This window comes from Balaenoptera acutorostrata, chromosome 16, assembly GCF_949987535.1.
Source record: "Balaenoptera acutorostrata chromosome 16, mBalAcu1.1, whole genome shotgun sequence".
In the NCBI taxonomy this organism is placed as follows: Eukaryota; Metazoa; Chordata; class Mammalia; order Artiodactyla; family Balaenopteridae; genus Balaenoptera; species Balaenoptera acutorostrata.
In genome coordinates this window covers 61,694,613-61,715,460 of record NC_080079.1, presented here as the reverse complement: position 1 = coordinate 61,715,460, position 20,848 = coordinate 61,694,613, and the positions used below count along the sequence as shown (strand labels likewise).

The 20,848-nt window shown below is 40.8% G+C and overlaps 1 protein-coding gene across 6 annotated transcripts in view; it reads right to left on the bottom strand.

The window, feature by feature from the left end:
• Nucleotides 1-20,848, bottom strand: part of USP54 (ubiquitin specific peptidase 54) — a 148,722-nt gene extending 127,874 nt beyond the window's left edge. Inside the window, exon 1 of one of the 6 annotated variants that reach the window (XM_007166601.2) lies at nucleotides 20,736-20,848. The gene's annotated coding sequence lies outside the window, so the exon portion shown is untranslated. Of the gene's footprint in view, nucleotides 1-20,357; nucleotides 20,471-20,606; nucleotides 20,626-20,735 lie in introns of those variants that run through there. The other 5 variants (XM_057530548.1, XM_057530547.1, XM_057530544.1 and 2 more) reach the window with 5 other exon arrangements.

The following is a 20,848-nucleotide window of genomic DNA, read 5'->3' as shown; positions in this document are numbered from 1 at the left end:
CCTGAGCCTCAGTAAGTCCAGACACCAGGTGAGTGATTCTAATTAAAGGACCGTGGGTTCAAATCCCAATCAGTGTTTTGGCCAGGTTCAAGTCCCGGACGCATGGGTTCAAGTCCCAATCTGGGTTTAGGCTGGGTTCAAGTCCCAGCACGTGGGTTCAAGTCCCAATCTGAGGTGCACAGTTTCAAGTTTAGGTTAAAACCAATGCTCATTTACCATTTTGAAAATCCTAGAACCCTTAAGAATTATGCTAAGTCAGGACTTCCCTGGTGGTCCAGTGGTCAAGACTCCGTGCTCCCAATGCACGGGGCCCGGGTTTGATCCCTGGTCGGGGAACTGGATCCCACACGCCACAACTAAAGAGCCTGCGTGCTGCAACAAAGATCCCGCGTGTTGCAACTAAGACCCGGTGCAGCCAAATTAATAAATAAATATTAAAAAAAAAAAAGAAGAAGAATTATGCTAAGTCTACTCTGCCTGTGCTCTGTAAACGGAACAACGAAGCCTGGATGACAGCACATCTGTTTACAACATGGTTTACTGAATATTTTAAGTCCACTGTTGAGATAAGAAAAAAAGATTCCTCTCAAAATATTGCTGTTCACTGACAATGTACCTGGTCACCCAAGAGTTCTGATGGAGATGTACAACCAGATTAATGTTGTTTTCATGCTTGCTAACACAGCATCCATTCTGCAGCTCATGGATCAAGGAGTAATTCTGACTTTCAGGTCTTATTGAAATAGAAGGGAAGCGGGCAGGGAACAACCTCTAAAAGAATGACATAGGGACTGCCCTGGCAGTCCAGTGGTCAAGACTCCACGCTTCCAATGCAGGGGGCGTGGGTTCGATCCCTGGTCAGGGCACTATATCTCACATGCCGTGGGGCGCAGCCAAAAGGAAAAAAAAAGGACATAGCCCTTGAGGATATGACATAAACTGGTTAGAATCAACTAGGTCCAAGACAGCAGAAGATAGCAGACTTCCAGTGCACCTTGAGCCTCATTATATGCTCACTATAATAGATTAGCATCTAAGTGCCACACCTACAGTGTCATTGGTGCCATGACAGTTTGGAGGCTAACCATAAAAGGTCAAAAAGTGGGCAGTGGCCCAGTTCCTGGAACTCTCCACCCCTTCCCCAAAATAGTTGGAATAATCCTCCCACTCGTTAGCCTACGAAATTATTCAGCCCATAAAAACTAACCACCCCATATTTTAGGGCCTCTTGCCTTCTGAGATGGCCCACACTCTGTCTGTGGAGTGTATTTCTCTCAAGACCATTCTCGCCTTTTGAGATGGACCACATTCTGTCTATGGAATGTGTATCTCTAAATAAATCCACTTCTTATCTATCACTTTGCCTCTCACGGAATTCCTTCTGTGATGAGACATAAAGAACCTGAGCTTCATTAAGTCCTGAGACCAAGTGTGTGATCCCAATTAAAAGACAGTGGGTTCAAGTCCCTATCTGGGTGTGCAGCTTCATTATTATTTAAGAAATACATTTTGTAAGGCTATAGATGCAATAGATATGGAAAGGACTCATCATTCTAGATGCCGTTAAGAATATTTGTGGGTAAATCCCTGGCGGTCCAGTGGTTAGGACTCCATGCTCTCACTGCCAAGGGCCCGGGTTCGATCCCTAGTTGGAGAATGAAAACCCCACAAGCCACGTGGTGCGGCAAAAAAAAAAAAAAAGAATATTTGTGCTTCATGGGAAGAGGTCAAATTTCAACATTAGCAGGAGTTTGGAAGAGGTTTGTTCCCAACCTTCATAGATGACTTTGACGGGTTCGTGATAAAACTTGAACAGATATGGAGTTACTCCTTATGGAGGAGCAAAGAAAATGGTTTCTTGAGGTGGAATCTACTCCTGGTGAACATGCTGTGAAGATTGTTGAAATGACAACAAAGGATTTAGAATATTGCATAAACTTAGTTGATAAAGCAGTGGCAGGGTTTGAGAGGATTGACGACAATTTTGAAAGAAATTCTACTGTCGGTAAAATGCTATCAAACAGCATTGCATAGTACAGAGAAGTCATTCGTAAAAGGAAGAGTCAATTGATGTGGCAAACTTCACTGTTGTCTTATTTTAAGAAACCATCACCACCACCCTAAGCTTCAGCAACTGTCACCCTGATCAGTCAGCAGCCATAAACACTGAGGTAAGACTCTCTACCAGCAAAAAGATTACAACTCATTGAAGGCTCAGATGATGTTTACCATTTTCTAGCAATAAAGTATTTTTTAATTAAGATATGTACATTTTTGGGAGTTCCCTCACGGTCCAGTGGTTAGGACTCGGCGCTTTCACTGCTGTGGCCCTGGGGATCAATCCCTGGTCAGGGAACTAAGATCCTGCAGCCCTCGCAGCGTGGCAAAAAAAAAAAAAAAAAAAAAAAAAGTACATTTTTAGACATAATGCTATTGCACACTTAGTAGACTATAGTATAAATATAAATTTTATATGCAGTGGGATATAAAAACTCAGGTGAGTCACTTTATTGCAGTATTCTCTTTATTGTGGTGGTCTGGAACCAAACCTGCAATATCTCCAATGTATGCCTATAAATATCACCACTAAGGTTTGCTGAAAAAAACAAAGACTTAACCTAAAGTACACAGTCCCCAAATACTAAGATGAGAGCTTAGAAATAAAATAATTATTCTTCTTCATATTCTATACAAAGTTTGAAATCTGCATTAAAGTGTATTAGCCCCATTCCTGAGGCTTATTTAGAAAGGGTGGAGGTAAGGAAACTACAATTAAAAAACTAAGAAATCATCCTTCAGAGGAAGTATGTGCTTCATAGGGTTATTGTAAAGATTAAATGGATTACTATATGTAAAGTGTTGAGCATAGTGGCTGGCACATGGTATTGCTCAACAGAAGTTATTCAAACTTTCTCCATTTTCTCATGTCCCTATTTTTTCCCCTTAAACCAACATAATCAAAATTAGTTTGACTGTTTTTAACACAAACATGAACAATATTTGAAATAACTTTTTGCGGTTCACAAAGTGATTTTACAATCACTATCATTAAATACTTAAAACAGTTCAATGAAGAAAAAAAAGAAAGAAAACTAAAATTTGAGTGCCTACAACATGATAGCTACTGCTCTGAGAATTAACATCTATTATTTCACTTAATTTGTTCAAGTAGGTTATTATTATACTAATTTCACAGATAAGAGAGCTAAGGTTCAGAAATATTTAGTAATTTGACCAACTTTGCACAGTAGTATTAAATTGAAGGGCTGAGATTTGAATTCTGTCTGGCTCCAAAGTTCATACCCTTATCACTAAAAACTATCTTAAGCCCTGTGAGAGAGAGTTTTTTATTCTCTTGTTCAATTACTCATTCATTCACTCCCTCACTCAATCAAACAATTCAATGGTGCCAGGCACACTGTTCTAAACTAGTGATATGAAAATTAATAAAACAGCATCTGCCCTCATAGCCTAGAGGGTGTATGTGTCTGAGGGAGGGATGGATGAACACAAATCAACCAGGAAACAATTAAGTAAGAGTTCAGTAACAGTAATATAAGCAGAATGCTGTTGAAACATGGAGGGTAAATATTAGCTTGGGGGAATCTGGAGAAGCACTGCAGAAGAAATATGATTTCACCTGAAATTTTTAAAATATGTGCTTACAACTTGATAAAAAAGCATCTACAGGGCTTCCCTGGTGGCGCAGTGGTTTAGAATCTGCCTGCCACTGCAGGGGACACGGATTCGAGTCCTGGTCTGGGAAGATCCCACATGCTGCGGAGCAACTAGGCCCGTGAGCCACAATCACTGATTCTGCGCGTCTGGAGCCTGTGCTCCGCAACGGGAGAGGACGCGATAGTGAGCGGCCCGCGCACCGCGATGAAGAGTGGCCCCCACTTGCCGCAACTAGAGAAAGTCCTCGCACAGAAACGAACACCCAACACAGCCATAAATAAATAAATAAATAAATAAATGTTAAAAAAAAGCATCTACCCAAAAACCTACAGGGGCCTTCCCTGGTGGTCCAGTGGTTAAGAATCCACCTTCCAATGCAGGGGACGCAGGTTTAATCCCTGGTTGGGGAACTAACAGCCCACATGCCGCAGGGCAACTAAGCCCACAAGCCACAACTACTGAGCCCGCACACTCTGGAGCCTGCGTGCCACAACTAGAGAAGCCCGCGCACTGCAACAAAGAAGAACCCATGCACCACAACAAAAGACCCAGCACAGCCAAAAACAAAAACAAAAACAAAAACCTACAGCTAACATCACACTTAAAGGTGAAATACTAAATACTTTCCCCCTAAGGTTGGGAACAAAGCAAGGATGTCTGCTCTCACTACTCTTAATCAACATAATATTAGAAGTTCTAGGCACTGTAATAGGCAAGAAAGAGAAATAAAAGGCATACAGATTGGAAAGGGAGAAATAAAACTCTATTTGCAAATGACATGATGTCTACATAGTAAATCCCAAGGAATCTACAAAAACACTCCTAGAAGTAATAACAAGGCCACAGGATATAAGATTAACACAAAAAAAAATCAATTGCATTTCTTTCTTTCTTTTTTTTTTTTTGGCTGCGCTGGGTCTTCCCTGCAGGGCATGGGCTTCTCTAGTTGTGGTGCCTGGGCTTAGTTACCCCACGGCATGTAGGATCTTAGTTCCCCGACCAGGTATCAAACCCGCATCCCCTGCATTGGAAGGCAGATTCTTAACCACTGGACCACCAGGGAAGTCCCAATTGCATTTCTATATACAGTTGACCCTTGAACAACACAGGGGTCAGGGTGCAGAACCTCCTAAGCAAGAGGAAAATCCACTTATAACTTTACAGTCACCCTCCAGTATGGGCGGTTCCATATCCTCGGATTCAACCAACAGAGGATTATGTAGTACTATAGTATGTATTTATTTTTACAAATCCATTTATAAGTGTACCTGCATAGTTTGAACCTGTACTGTTCGAGGGTCAACTGTACTAACAATACACATGCAGAAAACAAAATAAAAAACACATTACCATTTACAATCACTGTAAAAAAAACTAAATACTTAAGTATATACACTTTCCAAAAACATGTACAGGGTCTGTATGCTAAAAGTTTGATGAAAGAAATCAAAGATGACATAAATAAACAGGCTTGTTCATTGATTGGAAGACTCAACGTGATAAAAATGTCAATTCTCCCCAAATTAATCTATAAGTTTAATGCAATTCCTATCAAAATCCCAGCAAGGCCTTCTTTAGACCTAAACAAGCTTATTCTAAAAATTACACGGAGGTCTTCCCTGGTGGCACAGTGGTTAAGAATCCGCCTGCCAATGCAGGGGACACGGGTTCGAGCCCTGGTCCAGGAAGATCCCACATGCCGTAGAACAACTAAGCCCGTGCGCCACAACTACTGAGCCTGCGCTCTAGAGCCCGCGAGCCACAACTACTGAGCCCGTGCTCCACAACAAGAGAAGCCACCACAATGAGAAGCCTGCACACTGCAACAAAGAGTAGCCCCACTCGCTGCAACTAGAGAAAGCCCGCGCACAGCAACGAAGACCCAACGCAGCCAAATATTAATTAATTAATTTAAAAAAAAAACACACAAATTTTTTATCTTACACTTCTGTAGGTTAAAAGTCCAACACACTCTCACTGGGCTAAAATCATGGTGGTAGTAAGGCTACTGTTCTCTTCTGGTTCTACTGCAGAATGTTTCCTTGACTTTTCCAGATGCTTAAGGGATGCCTGCATGCCTCTGCTTACGGTCCTCTTTCCTCCATATTCAAAACCAGCAACAGAGATTGAGTCCTTCTCACATAGCATCTCTTCTGCCTCCCTCTTCCACTTTTAACAATCCTTTTAATTATATTGAACCCATCTGGATAATACAGGATAATCTCCCTATTTTAAAATCAGCTGATTAGCAAACTTAATTCCTTTTTGCCATGAGGGAACATACAGGTTCTGAGGATAAGGACACAGATATATTCGAGAGGGCCATTATTCTGCTTACCACAACTAATTTAACCAAAAAAAAAAAAAAAGTTATATTTACATTAGTGTGTGTGTATGGGGGTGGGGGTAGGAAATAGCAGTTTAAGCATATTATTTAGAAATATATATGAAAGTAAATACAAAAAAGAAAAAAAAAAGACAACATTTAAAAGTGCTCTGAAGAACAAGAATCAGGAGTAGGTAAGGAAGAGTAGAGCAGAAGAAAGATGTTTTTCCTTATAAGCCTTAAACTATCATTTCACTTTTAAACAATGTACATGCATTACTATGACTTGATTTTACTTTTAATGGCCTCAAATTTGCATGGCTTTATTGGCACAAACAGAGATTGGCACAAACAAATCAGTTGCATAACATTAGTAATCCCCTTGGGCACTGTTCAGCAAGAGCTAAGCAAAGCATTTTGAGGAAATTGTAGGAAATGTAGGAAAAATAACAATTTGGGGACTTCCCTGGTGGTCCAGTGGTTAAGGGGGTACAGGTTCAATCCCTTGTCGAGGAACTAAGAACCCACATGCTGCACTGCGTGGCCAAAACAAAAAAAAGAGAAAAATTTAAACCATAACTATGGAATCTGTCCTGACTAGGGACACATATCTTTCTGCATTCTGAGTAAGAAATCTAGTCAGAAAGTTCCTAACTAGTTTCCTGAAAAATATCTGTGATCTAGAGAGGAAGGAGATTATGTCTAATACTTGGGAACTAGAATCTGAACAAGATTAGTGTCATAAACTCAAATAGTGGTTCACCCTCATCAGTGCCACCACAAATAGGATCTGTTCAGTGTATCAGTTCCAGGTGAAAAATGGCACTGGGCAAAGTCAGGATAATAGAAAAGCTTTTGACTTGTTAGGGAATAGAAAGTACTTTACACTGGCTGAAATAAGACAGTGGAAATCTAACTAGAAATAAAACTAGAATCACAAATCACAGGTTAGTCTTTGATAGTCAATGGCAGATCACTGAACGCTATTGAACAGGAAAGTGACAAAGAGCAAAGCATACCTTCTTACTCAGTTTTTTTAAGTGGTTGATATTCAGTGAAGCTCAAGGAAAGCCAATCCACTGCCAAGACTATGGGGGGACACTGGAGGTACAAAATTTAAGGAGGCACTCACTCTCAAGGTCAATCAAGTAACCCTGCACTTGCACAACCCTGAGAGTGACTGCCTCCTTAAATTTTGCACTTGCACAACCCTTAGTATCCTTATTTTGTGGGCTAAGCACCTCATTTGTCTCATTCGTAATAGCTAAAAAGTAGAAACAACCCAAATGTCTCAACTGATGAATGGAAAAAAGAATGTGTTTTATTCATATAATGGAATATGGTATATATTTTTTGGCCATAAAAAGAATAAAACATTGATACATGCCACAACATGGATGAACCTTGAAAATACTATGCTGAATGAAAGAAGTCAGTCACAAAAGACCACATATTGGTATTTTATGATTCCATTTATATGAAATGTCCAGAATAGGTAAATCTATACAGACAGAAATAAATTAGTAGCTGCCAAGGGAGGGAGGGGTTGGGATGGAGAATGACTGCTTATGGATATATAGTTTCTTTTTGGAGTGATAAAATGTAATAAAATTGATTGAAGTGACAGTTGCACAACTCTGCACATATAGTAACTTTTGAACTGTACACGTTAAATGGGTGAATTGTATGATATGTTAATTATTCCTTAATAAAACTTATTTTAAAAGCAGATGCTTAGGGCTTCCCTGGTGGTGCAATGGTTAAGAATCCACCTGTCAATGCAGGGGATTCAATCCCTGGTCCAGGAAGATCCCACATGCTGCAGAGCACCTAAGCCCGTGTGCCACAACTACTGAGCCTGCACTCTAGAGCCTGCAAGCCAGAACTACTGAGCCCTCATGCTGCAACTACTGAAGCCTTCGCGCCTAGAGCCCATGCTCCGCAACAAGAGAAGCGACCACAATGAGAAGCCCGCGCACCGCAACAAAGAGTAGCCCCCGCTCACCTCAACTAGAGAAAAGCCTGCACGCAGCAACAAAGACCCAACGCAGCCAAAAATAAAATAAATAAATTTTTTTAAAAACCAGGGACTTCCCTGGTGGCACAGTGGTTAAGAATCCTCCTGCCAATGCAGGGGACATGGGTTCAAGCCCTGGTCTGGGAAGATACCACATGCCGCGGAGAAACTAAGCCCGTGCACCACAACTACTGAGCCTGCACTCTAGAGCCTGCAAGCCACAGCTACTGAGCCCGCATGCCACAACTACTGAAGCTCATGCACCAAGAGCCCGTGCTCCACAACAAGAGAAGCCACCGCAATGAGAAGCCCACACACCACAACGAAGAGTAGCCCCCGCTTGCCACAACTAGAGAAAGCCTGCGTGCAGCAATGAAGACCCAACGCAGCCAAAAATAAAATTAATTATTTTTTTTGGAAAATTCACTTTATACATTAAAAAAAAGCAGATGCTTAGTAACTATCTATTGAAATAAGGCATAAAAAGGATGAAAGTCATTGTGAAATAAAAACAAGTTGAATTTTTAAAGGGAGTTGTTTCTTTTCATGAATTTTTAGAGGAGGCATAGGAAAAGACACCTCTAAATCAGACTTCTATACTTTGCCCAATTAAAATCATTACCAGAATTTGGTTCATACAGAATTCCTACCCAAAATAACTTGCTATGTGGCAATTTGTGATTTAAACATTGGTGTTGACTGATAAAGCATGAATAATTTTAACGTGTATTCTCAATATCAGTAAATACTCTGTAACTCTGAGGTGTCTAAAACCTACCTTTGTAATTACAAAATTTCTTATTTCAATTCTGTTAAATAACTAGAAGTTTCCTTAGACCTGGTGGACCCGAAAAAGGGGAAAAACCCAAGATTAAAATGATATTGCCTCTCTCTGGTGTTCCCCAACACTGTAGCAACACCCATGATGCAATTCTCAATTGTTCACAAACACATTTCTGGTCTTCAAAGACCACAAGTAAAGATAAATAAGAGGCTGAAATAGCAAAAGAGGATCAAGGAACTTGTTTTCTTTTGGCACCATACAGCTTTGACTGGGGTCAACACCCAGGACAGGATGCACCACCAAAGGAAGTGGATCTGCACAGGGAAACAAGAGCTGAGCCCAGGTCAGAAATGAGACAATGACATACAAAGAGAAAGCTCTGTTTCTACAGTAAGTGAATTTTTCTACAAACCTACTATGAAACTAATGTATTAACTAAAAAGTATTTATCCAAATTTTCTTCTCAGGAGAAAATGAACATTTTTTTCTTCTGGGAAGTCACTGACTTCCCACCAGCTGTATATTAAAAGCCTACTTTTCAAGTCTTAGGAAAAAATGAATCTATACACAGGTCAGAATAAGACTGACAAAAATATATTTTGCAAAAGTCCAATATAGCCTTATCCTCAGCTTCTGTTTTCATTTAAAAACTCAAATGTTATTTGAGGGAATTCCCTGGCGGTTCAGTGGTTAGGACTCAGCGCTTTCACTGCCGGGGCCTGGGTTCAATCCCTGGTGGGGGAAGTAAGATCCTGCAAGCCTTGCGGCGCAGCCAAAAAAAAAAAGAAATGTTATTTGAAAAATGTGCTTTTTGGAACATGTTTCTTGCTTTCAATGTGGTACAGGAAGGTACTGTTAATGGAAAGTGCTAAAATACTGAAATGTCAATTTCAGAAACTTCATTAGTTGCATACCAACAATGAAAGGGCTATATTTTCTATTTGCAAAAAACAAATGTAATAGGTTTTTCTTAAAAGCCACTGGTCTGGACTTCCCTGGTGGTCCAGTGGTTAAGATTCCGTGCTTTCACTGCAGGGGGCGCAGGTTTGATCCCTGCTTGGGAAGTTCCTCATGCTGCGTGATGTGGCCAAAGCCACTTGCCTACATAGCCAAACTGAAATAAGGAAAACTCTGAAAGAGTAACAGAAAATTTAAAACATTTTTATACATACAACAATCCTACAAATATTCATGTATGTGTCTGATATAAACCATCAATAAAAAAAGAGAAATACAGTAATTCACAAATTTACTATATGGCACCGTCCCCAAAACAAAAATAAATAGAATTTGGATAGCCTTTTCTATAGATGTATTCTCTGGGGCGAAAGACTGAAAAGTGAACCTCAAACTGAATTCTACTTTCCCACTAATTCTCATTAAACGTAAAAAAATATGTTCATATTTTTAACATTGATAGACCAACTTAAAAACTTTAGTGAAGATGTGATCAAGTTGGTGACTGGTTTGGCATTAATGTGGACATTAGAATTTATTTTCAGTATTATTTATTCTGGGAGCAATGGTATTTCACTAGCAGCTAAATATCTCTTTAAGTACTTCATATGATTTTCCTAACTCCATACCCAGCCATTCCTACTCTTCCCAGTGTTCAGCAATTTCTCCAGAACATTTTCCTTGTCAGCTTCTGCCCTCTCTTACCTTTCAGTTGATGCTTTCACTTGCAGGCACACCCAGACCTTAACAGGACAGGGAATTTACCAGCAGCTATCAGCAATGGAAAGGTTCTGGAACAGGATGGGGAGTTATGTGTGTGACCAGCAATTCATGGATTTTTCTCTGCCTTCTATACTTGGCCATTTTGACACAGCCTTTAAGGCAAATACCCACCCTACCTTGGCAGCTCTGCCTATTCCTCTCAAGTGCTGTCCAACAGAACTTTCTGCACTAATGGAAATGTTCAATATCTGCACTGCGCTGTTCAATATAGCAGACACATGTGACTACTGTGTACTTGAAATGTGGCTGGTATGACTGAGGAACTGAATTTTTATTTAATTTTAATAGCCACATGTGGCTAGTGGCTTCCATATTGAACAGCACAGCTAGCCTAGATTCCTGCAGAGACTAAAGCTATTGCTCTAATGTCAAACCCCTTGGCTAGTGACCAGACACCCAGCCACGATCCTGCTAGCCCTGTCTCCTAGAAGATGTTCCTTGTATCCCCCAGCTTGGTGAGAGGGTCCTACAGTGAATAAATGAATCATCTGGAACCACAGAGTGACTACCTGTCTAATATTCTATAGCTCCTACCATCTCAACCCCTATTGCTTTGAGTTGGAGTTACCACCTTCCTTTAGATACTGCACATTAGATCACTGCTTCTCAGACTTTAAGGTGTATATGAATCACCTGGGGATCTTGTTAAAATGCAGATTCTAATTCTGCATTTCTAACATGCTTCTAGGTGCTTGGTACCTAACCTATGTGGTACTAACCCTAGGTTCTTGGTTCTCCTAACCCCTAATCTGACTGGTGTTACGATGGCTCAGCAGCAAACATGTGAATTCAGACCTCCTAAGTAATAGTATGCTTTTCATTGATCAAATATTTGTACCATGTAATGAAGCTGCACAGCAGTATCAATTTTGAGCAGTAGATGATGTTATTTGATGTGATATACCATTTTTTAAGCATACGATTTTACAGAGGAGGCTATGACAATGAGCTAAAGATCACAATTCTAATAAGTGAACAACTGGAATGGGAACCAAGGTTTGTTTGGTTCCAAAGCCCACATTCTTTCTGCTATGCCAACCTCCACCTCAATGCTAAACTCAGGAATGTCCACATGTCAGGATTTCCCTTCAGAAGCGAGCTGTGAAGGAACATTGCTCCTAAAGAGTTATCTTTTTTCCCCAGGTATAACAGTAATCAGAAAAACCAGCTTCTTCCATATGTATGATTAAATATCAGACATGATTATTATTTATATATTCTATTGTATATTTTCAACCTGATCAATTTTATTCAGCTATTGTTTCCCCAAATTTAAATTCAACTCCTTTAACTCAGATGACACATCACTATAAATAAGGTTAAAAGAGTTTCTGAATGTTCTAATGAAATCTCATTTGAACCCAGAAGTGAGCTATTTTCCTCTATTTTTTTTTTATTAATTTATTTTATTTTATTTTATTTTTGGCTGTGTTGGGTCTTTGTTGCTGCACACGGGCTTTCTCTAGTTGTGGCGAGCGGGGGCTACTATTTGCTGCAGTGCACGGGCTTCTCATTGTGGTGGCTTCTTTTGTTGGGAGCACGGGCTCTAGGCACGTGGGCTTCAGTAGTTGTGGCACACGGGCTCAGTAGTTGTGGCTCACAGGCTCTAGAGCGCAGGCTCGGTAGTTGTGGCACATGGGCTTAGTTGCTCTGCGGTATGTGGGATCTTCCTGGACCAGGGCTCGGACCCGTGTCCCCTGCATTGGCAGGCGGATTCTTAACCACTGCGCCACCAGGGAAGCCCCTTTTCCTCTATTTTTAATTCATAGTTTTATTTACCAGACTTGGTTTGAATAATTCTAACCCTCTTAGAATTTTCCTGTTGTCAAGATAACTTTGAAGCATCACAGTAGCCCATTCTAGTGTTTTACCCATTGATGGTCAAAAGGTTTCCTATAAAAACAAAGAGCAAACTAAAAAACATTGCAAGCTATATAATAAATGATTAATATTTTTACCATAAAGAGCTATAAAACATGTCAAAATAAGAAAAAAATTGCATACACCAAAATGAAAATTGGCAAAGACATGAAGAGCTGAAAAAGACAACTATCTTGAAAATCCAAAAGAATCAAATGAAAAACCATTTAAATCATTTTTAAAAAAGATTTACTATGTTATCCAATTCAAGATCAACATAGAAGTATCAATAGCTTTCCTATATGCCAGCAATAACCAATTTTTTATATGTCATGAGGTAGAAGATCCCAATTGCCATATCAACTTTAAATAACCATAAAATAACTAGAAAAGTAGACATGTTCAAAACCACTATCAAGAGAACTATAAACTTTTCTAAAGGATTTTTTTTAAACCTAAATAAAGAGAATACACTGTTTCTAAATGGAAAGTCTCAACATTGTAAATTCATGGGTGTACAAATTCACACATAAAGTAATTTATTTGTTGCAATCAATCCCAATTACATTCCCAACAGAATCTTTGTAACAAAACCTGAAAGACTGCTTCTAAAAGAAAAAAAAATCTGTTCTTATATATATTCTAAGACTGAGGGGAACCTGACCTTCAGCAATAATTAAAACTGGGTGGTACTGGGAATTCCCTGGTTAGGACTCTGCACTCTCACTGCCACGGCCCAGGTTCGGTCCCTGGTCAGGAAATTAGATCCTGCAAGCCTCCTGGCACGGCCACTAAAAACAAAACAAAACCAAAAAGCCTGGGTGGGGCTTCCCTGGTGGCACAGTGGTTAAGAATCCGCCTGCCAATGCAAGGGACACGCATTCGAGCCCCGGTCCAGGAATACCCCACATGCCGCGGAGCAACTAAGCCCATGCGCCACAGCTGCTGATCCTGCACTCTAGAGCCTGCAAGCTACAACTACTTAGCCCGCGTGCTACAACTGCTGAAGCCCGCATGCCTAGAGCCCGTGTTCCGCCACCGCAATGAGAAGCCCGCGCACCGCAACGAAAAGTAGTCCCCGCTCACCGCAACTACAGAAAGCCCGCGTGCAGCAACGAAGACCCAACGCAGCCAAAAATAAATAAACAAATAAATTTTTAGAAAAAAGAAAACAACCCAGTTAAAAAATATGCAAAGAACAGAATAAGAAATTTCACAGAAAGAAATGTAAACAGCCAATAAAGAAACAAAAAGATGTTCAAACTCACAAGTAATCTGGAGACTATAAATTAAAATTTTAAAATTTACCCATTATATTAGTAAAAATGTAGACTGATATCAAGTATCAGAGGCAACTTCATAAACTGCTCATGGAATAAAGAATGGTACATAGACTGTAGGGCAAATTGGCTGTATCTTTCAAAATTAGAAACATGTATACCTTTAAAACAACAATTCTAGGCACCTACTCTAGAGTTATTCTAGGACATTTGCACAAGAGACAAGAATAAAGGATGTTCATTTCAGTGTTTCTGATAACTGCAAAAATCTGAGAAAACTTAAATGTCCATAGAAAAAGAAACAAATAAATTACAGACATTCAAACTGAAATACAATCAGCTGTTAAAAAGTGTGTACTGGGGCTTCCCTGGTGGCGCAGTGGTTGAGAACCTGCCTGCTAATGCAGGGGACACGGGTTCCAGCCCTGGTCTGGGAAGATCCCACATGCCGCGGAGCAACTACGCCCGTGAGCCACAACTACTGAGCCTGCGCGTCTGGAGCCTGTGCTCCGCAACAAGAGAGGCCGCGATAGTGAAGAGGCCCGCGCACCGCGATGAAGAGTGGTCCCCGCTTGCTGCAACTAGAGAAAGCCCTCGCACAGAAACGAAGACCCGACACAGCCAAAAATAAATACAAAAATAAATAAATAAATAAAATTAAAAAAAATTGTCAGGTGTGATGCTGATGGAGAGCTCTAAACCTCATCCCGAGCTTGGGATGATGTTAAAAATAAAAAAAAAAAAGTGTGTACTGACAGGATGAGATCTCAAAAGCATATTGCTAAGTTAAAAAAAAAAAAAAAGAACTACAGGAAAAAAAATTATCATTCCACTGACTTAAAAAAGATATAAATAGATATAGAAATTATAAATAGAAATTGCATATATTGCAGGAAAAAGAACTGGAAGAAAATTCACCAAGCAGGATAGTTCTAGAAGAGGAACCTTTGCTTCTTAGCCTCTACATAAAGAATTATTTTTTTTAAAGAATGTATTCTTTTTTTCTCCTTCTTCAAATTAAGTATACAATTTAAACATTTGTAAGATTTTTAAATGTTTTTAAAGACAGGGGCTTCCCTGGTGGCGCAGTCGTTAAGAATCTGCCTGCCAATGCAGGCGACACAGGTTCGACCCCTGGCCCAGGAAGATCCCACGTGCCACGGAGCAACTAAGCCTGTGTGCCACAACTACTGAGCCCACGTGCCACAACTACTGAAGCCCGCATTCCTAGAGCCTGTGCTCTGCAACAAGAGAAGCCACGACAATGAGAAGGCTGTACACTGCAATGAAGAGTAGCCCCTGCTCACCGCAACTAGAGAAAGCCCATGCGCAGCAACCAAGACCCAATGCAGCCAAAAATAAAAACAAATAAACTAATTAATTTAAAAAATCTAAAAAAAATTTAAATAATAAAAAAGAGAAGTCAACAAAAAATAGTTTTAATTTGCAGTTTCCAAATTATGTGAGTTTGAGGATCTTTTTCTTTCTTTCTTTTTTTAATTGAAGTAGCTATTTTACAAAGTTGTGCTAGTTTCAGGTATACAGCAAAGTGATTCAGAGATAGATAGATAGATAGGTAGAGAGAGAGATAGATCAAATTGTTTTTCAGATTCTTTTCCATTATAGGTTATTCCAAGATATTGAATATAGTTCCCTGTGCTATACAGTAGGTCCTTGTTGGTTATCTATTTTATGTATGGGGACTTCTCTGGTGGTGCAGTGATTGAGAGTCCGCCTGCCAATGCAGGGGACACGGATTCAAGCCCTGGCCCGGGAAGATCCCACGTGCTGCGGAGCGACTAAGCCCGTGTGCCACAACTGCTGAGCCTGCGCTCTGGAGCCTGTGAGCCACAACTACTGAAGCCTGCACGCCTGGAGCCCATGCTCTGCAACAAGAGAGGCCACCGCAAGGAGAGGCCCGTGCACCGCAACAAGAAGTGGCCCCCGCTCGCCGCAACTAGAGAAAACCCATGCACAGCAAAAAAGACCCAACGCAGCCAAAAATAAATAAAATAAATAAAAAAGAAAAAAAAAGTCTAAAAAAAAAAAAAAAGAATCCGCCTGCCATTGCAGGCGACACGGGTTTGATCCCTGGTCCAGGAAGATCCCACATGCCAAGGAACAACTAAGCCCATGCGCCACAACTACTGAGCCTGCGCTCTAGAGCCCGTGAGCCACAACTACTGAGCCCACGTGCCACAACTACTGAAGCCCGCGCGCCTAGAGCCTGTGCTCCATAACAAAGAGAAGCCACCGCAATGAGAAGCCTGCACACTGCAACAAAGAGTAGCCCCTGCTCACCGCAACTAGAGAAACCCGCACACAGCAATGAAGACCCAACACAGCCAAAAAAATAATAATAATAATATTTTATATATAGTACTGTGTATCTGTTAATCCCAAACTTCCCCTCCCTCCTCTTTTGGTAACCATAAGTTTGTTTTCTATGCCTGTCAGTCTGTTTTTTATTTCTTTATTGGCTGTTTGTATTTCTCTCTGTGAAACTGCTTATTCTATTCTTTGCCTAATAAAAAATAATAAATACAGGAAAATGTTCAACTTCACAGGTAATCAAAGAGATGGAAATCTAAAATGAGATATCACTTTTCAGCTACCATGTAAATTGCTTTTGGTTTGATCAATGTCTATTTACTATTGCTAATATAAATGCTGAGAAAGTAATACTTTCTCCCTGTGGACAGAATCTTTCCAGAGGCTGTGTGTATCAAAGTAGAAGAAAAGGTCTCCAGGCTCTCCTGTAGTGGGTGGAGTTAAAGAAAACTTTTAGACCATTATCCTCTTTACACATCATCAACTGCTTTCAGTTTTCAACCCTTCTGGAGAAGTTCCCATTCTCACCACTCAAGGCTCTTCCTGTCATCTCACTCTCTTGCTCTAAACCTTTCTTGGAAAAATGTCTCAATGTCTCAAAAATAACTCACATTAAAACATGGGCACACAGCCCACTTAGTTAAAAGGTGTTAGAAAACATTGGAATCTCATTCACACCCCCGTGCTATTCCAGGTAAAATCTATACCGATGAGGGATTGATGCAGAAAGTCAACTCAATGAAAAAAAATCACTGACTCACCGTCAAATCTGCATATAATTCTTAAGAATACCTGGGACATTGCATTAAATGACTTTGGGCAAGTCATTTAAAAGTTCTCAGTTTCGGGGCTTCCCTGGTGGCGCAGTGGTTGAGAATCTGCCTGCCAATACAGGGGACACGGGTCCGAGCCCTGGTCTGGGAAGATCCCGCATGCCGCGGAGCAACTAGGCCCGTGAGCCACAATTACTGAGCCTGCGCGTCTGGAGCCTGTGCTCCGCAACAAGAGAGGCCGCGATGGTGAAAGGCCCGCGCACCGCAATGAAGAGTGGCCCCCACTTGCCACAACTAGAGAGAGCCCTCGCACAGAAACGAAGACCCCGCACAGCCATAAATAAATATATAAATAAATAAAAATTAAAAAAAAAAAAAAGTTCCCAGTTTCCTCAATATAAAAGGAAGATATAAAATTTGAATTTCAACCAGAAAATCAGATTTTGGACTTTGGAATATAGAGTTTTAAAAATCTGAAAGCAAATATACAAAAAAATTAAAATAAAATAAAATTTTTTTAAAATGCAGTAGACAAAAATTTTTACCTAAATCCCTTAGTCTGCTGTAATAACATTTGCCCTGTATATAAATATAGATAACCATTTCCACTGTTAAAATGATCACTTTCTGGAAGCTTACAGATGTTAACAATTGCTTATTATAGCTATTTTCCCAAGCATAGCAACCAATACAATCATATACAACATGAATATGGTAATGTACTCAATTCTCTGTACAATACAAACCTCATATTCAGCATCATGCTACTATTCAAATTAGTTCCTCATATGTAGTGTCAATATTTGAGGGAGAAAAATCTATGAATAAAGAGACACAGAGATTGAATTCTGATCTTCTGACCAATTCCACGTTCAATGACTGGCCCCCTACCCCATTCCAAGGCCCTCTTACTGCAAAAGAAAGGAATCTTGCTTAGATTACCAGTCACATATATTTCCAACTCCAATCCCTAATCTGCCATTTACTAGCTCTATGATCCTCGGCAACTTCTTGAATTTTTTAAGCTTCAGTTTTCTTATGTTTAAAATTGAAGTATTAGTACCAGCTGACTAGCAGAGTGTTGTGAAGATAAAATGAGATAATTGGGGGTGTGGGGGGATAAATAAATAAAATGAAATAATGTGCCTAGGCCATTAATAATCAATCAATGAATGTTAGCATTTATGCTTATTATTATTATTATTGACTTAAGAATGTTCAAGGGCTTCCATGGTGGTGCAGTGGTTAAGAATCCGCCTGCCAATACAGGGGACACGGATTCGGGCCCGGGTCCGGGAAGATCCCACATACCGCGGAGCAACTAAGCCCGTGCGCCACAACTACTGAGCCTGCACTCTAGAGCCCGCAAGCCACAACTACCGAAGCCCACGCGCTTAGAGCCCGTGCTCTGCAACAAGAGAAGCCACCGCAATAAGCCCGCGCACCACAACGAAGAGTAGCCCCCGCTCGCCGCAACTAGAGAAAAGCCCGCGCGCAGCAACAAAGACCCACCGCAGCCAAAAATAAATAAATAAAATAAATAAATTTTAAAAAATAATAATAATGTTCAGTGATATTTAAGAGTACTTTAAAAACACTATTAAATTATGAACCGATCTGTGAATTTTCTCCTCAAGCTTCCATTCTAATTGTATCTCTTCTGAGAAACGTAATGTGTTTTATTGATGCAGCATAGTTTAGAATTTGTTTAATATTTTGTAATTTTTAAAATAATTTCTTCCATTTTAGTCTTGTCAACTACTATGTAAACTCCTCAGGGCCAGAATCTTGTTTCATAAGCCTGTGTTCACATATATATTGTGTTTACTACAATGTAATGATTTGTTTCTCTATTTCTCTCCCTTCCTAGGCTCTGAGCAATTCCAAGGCAAAGAGCAAGGCTTACTTATATTTGTTTCCTGGAGACTTAGTAATCAGACACAAAATAGGTCTCAATAAACGTTTGTTGAAGGGATAAATGAATGAATTAATCTTTTTTCCCCCCTGCAATGCCTTACACAGTACTCTACACATAATAGGAACTCAGTAAAGCTCCTTAATGGATTCATGGAGAAATCTTTTGGACTCAACCACATAAAGCTTTATCTTGCCTCAGAAAAGCATTTCGACTTTAAAGGTTAGCTACTAACATTACAAATTAAAAGTTTTAGTCTAACATACATCAAATAAATAGATTCAATGACTAACCACATCAAGGCTGGCTCTGGAAGGATTAAAATCCACTATTCTAATTAATGAATTTGTGAACCTCAACATGGAGAAAGCCAGTTACATAATCAAAAGAGAGGTTATCAAGGATCGAACCCTCACCCCCTGCAATGGAAGCCTGGAGTCTTAACCACTGGACCACCAGGAAAGTCCCTGTTTTTCTTTCATTAACAATAACCTTTTGATGTTCCTACTACCTGGTTTCTTGCAAAAACTCCTATATATCCTGGCTCCTCCCTTACGTCTTCAGAGCAGTCCCTCAGAGTCATCTGAGAGGCTGTCTTCCAGGCTTAAGTCCTCAGCAAGGCCATCAAATAAAACGTTAATTCTCAAAAAAAAATAAATTAATAAAAAGAGAGGTTATGCCTTTGCAAATTTATACCTACAAAAGATAGTGAGAAATAATTATCAGAAAGCTTGTATCTGTATATTGAAATGAACAAATTATTTTTTATGCCTGAATTGATGCCACTGTTTTCACTAGAAATAAGAGTTAACAGCAAAGTGATCCAAACCTGTCTCTAGAAAACAGTCCTTGAGACTCAGAGAGTAAATGTTTTGCCTCTCAGTGATTTTTAACTCCCGGAAGACTCCTTTTATTTCCAGATTGACGGACATTCAAAACTCTTTCTGTCTCCTAAAAATAAAACTTCATCCATTTCTTAAAAGGCAAACAACCTGAATAGACACACTTTCGGAACACTAGGTTTTATATTCAAGTAACTAAAACTATCCCTAGTGTTCAGCCTTGTGCTGCTGCAGTAGAAACACTTTTCTTAGTTTTTAAACTACATTCGTGGAAGGTTTAAATGTCGTACTGTACATTCTTTCACTGTATGATCTAAACTGATTTTACACCGCATATATAATTTCATAAGTACACCGTAAAGGAATTCTACACTTGAATGAATCTGGAAAGAAACATGAACTTAGCACACACCCCCTTCTTCCAACTCGATACGCACATCTTAGTTTTTTTTTCTCAAGAATTTCTCTCTCCCGCCCCCACCCCACACTTTATTTCAGAGCAGCATCATTCATTATCCCACTCACCACCACCGAAAGAACCTTTCCAACTAACACTATTTCACCAGGACCCTCCTTTCACATCTCAGAGTCCGTGGGGGATTTCTTTGGAAGCGGGGGGGGGGGGGGGGGGGCGGTGAAGTTCCGGGACGCCACCATTCCCGCCATGTCCTATAGGACCCAGGTCCTAGCGCGCAGTCCCCGACCAGCCTCAGGCGGACCCCAGGAAACTGCGAAGGTCTGACACGGCACCCCCCATCTCCGCCAGGTCAAAGCAAACCGGGCCCAACCTCTAGGATCCCACTTAACGTACCCTCCTCCTCGCTGTACCCCATTTCTTCCCACTTACTCCTCGGTGTAGCCCGGTCTCTTTACCCAATTCTGAGTCCCCATAACCATCTTGTTCCCAACACGAACACCCTTTTTACACTCCGGGCCCTGCCCCTTGAACCCTTCTACACCCCGGTCCCTCCCCCTGGACCTCCCACCAGCTTCAACCCTCACAGCGTACCCTAGTGCAGACCCGCGCCCCGTCCCTATAGCCACTGGACCCGGGTCCTACCCCACACGTCACACTCGGACCCATTGCTCCCGCGACCCGACCTTCCCCACTACCCCCCCAAGCGCTACCACACCCCCCACCCCAGCACCCTGTTACCTCCGGCCCCGCCCCCCTGAGTGTCGCACTCACCGCTTCTGCCGCCGCATCATTAACCGCCGTGGCTGCTATAGCTACAGGGAGCCAAGGCAACCAGCTCTCGCGACACTTTCCTCAGCTACGCCGAGAACGGCCGGGAAGAGTGT